The sequence below is a fragment of the Stegostoma tigrinum genome, chromosome 2 (assembly GCF_030684315.1).
Source record: "Stegostoma tigrinum isolate sSteTig4 chromosome 2, sSteTig4.hap1, whole genome shotgun sequence".
Classification (NCBI taxonomy): domain Eukaryota; kingdom Metazoa; phylum Chordata; class Chondrichthyes; order Orectolobiformes; family Stegostomatidae; genus Stegostoma; species Stegostoma tigrinum.
The window spans coordinates 160483765-160484749 of record NC_081355.1 but is presented as its reverse complement, the minus strand read 5'-3'; the positions used below and the strand labels follow the sequence as shown (position 1 = coordinate 160484749).

At 42.8% G+C, this 985-nt stretch overlaps 1 long non-coding RNA gene across 1 annotated transcript in view; it reads right to left on the bottom strand.

Moving 5' to 3' along the window:
- The window catches only part of LOC132207160 (uncharacterized), a 33995-nt gene extending 33448 nt beyond the window's left edge, over positions 1-547 (bottom strand). Inside the window, exon 1 of the long non-coding RNA XR_009443342.1 lies at positions 387-547. This is a non-coding gene — a long non-coding RNA (uncharacterized LOC132207160). The remainder of the gene's footprint in view (positions 1-386) is intronic.
- Positions 548-985: the final 438 nt, after the last annotated feature.

The following is a 985-nucleotide window of genomic DNA, read 5'->3' as shown; positions in this document are numbered from 1 at the left end:
TTATTTCATCCTTGTATCATCTACAAGTTAAAAGTGAATCCTAATCTCAGTTACATACTTCTTAGACAGCAAGCGTACTAATCCCACCACAATGTTTCTCACTAACATAATCCTCAGCTCCTGTTTTCCTTAGGGATATTTTATACTTATTGTGACAAAGTTTAAAAGTGTAAGATGACAATATATGGACTGAGTTTGCTTAGTACGAACTGAACTGCAAGGTATCACTTTTCTTAAATCCTCACAGGATATTATCAGTTAGAACTAGTTTTAATTCTTTGGAATATCAGAAATACAAATGATGAGCTGGATTTTTGCAACGTACTCAAGGCCTTTTTTTATATCCACGATGAAACAACTTTAAAAATCTATCAATAAAACTCTACCTTTGATTTATGACGAGCAATTCAATGAAAACGCACAATATTTTTCTCCGACACTCGCCAAGTATTTCTGAGATACGTAGTTTTAATTGCAGCAAGTGCCACCTCTTTACCTCACGCTGCACAAGAACAAAAGGCTGCATCGTCTCTGTTTATAGCTCCACCATTCCCGCCCTTTTCCCCACCGTCACCGGGGAAGCGAACACGTGACACGCGCTGCTCCAATCAGAACACTGCCGCCGACGGTTGGGCGGGGCGCGAGGGGAGCTGTTTGAAAAAACGGCGCCGAGACTAGCTCTCTGATGAAGGGTCTCGGCCCGAAACGTCAGCTTTTGTGCTCCTGAGGTGCTGCTTGGCCTGCTGTGTTCATCCAGCCTCACATTTTATTAGCCGAGACTAGTCCCTCGTGGCGAAGGGATGGAGCCATCAGGGTTCAGCGGGAAAGGGAGTGACAACATCGATTTGTTATTGTGCCAAGTTCGGTTTTGAATAGTTCACCTGAATGATGAATATAGTACAACATCAGGGCTCACCTTTTTGTTTCCCTGAGGTCAGCTCAACGTGAAACATTTTGATTTATGAAAAGATGGTATCTGGGGAGA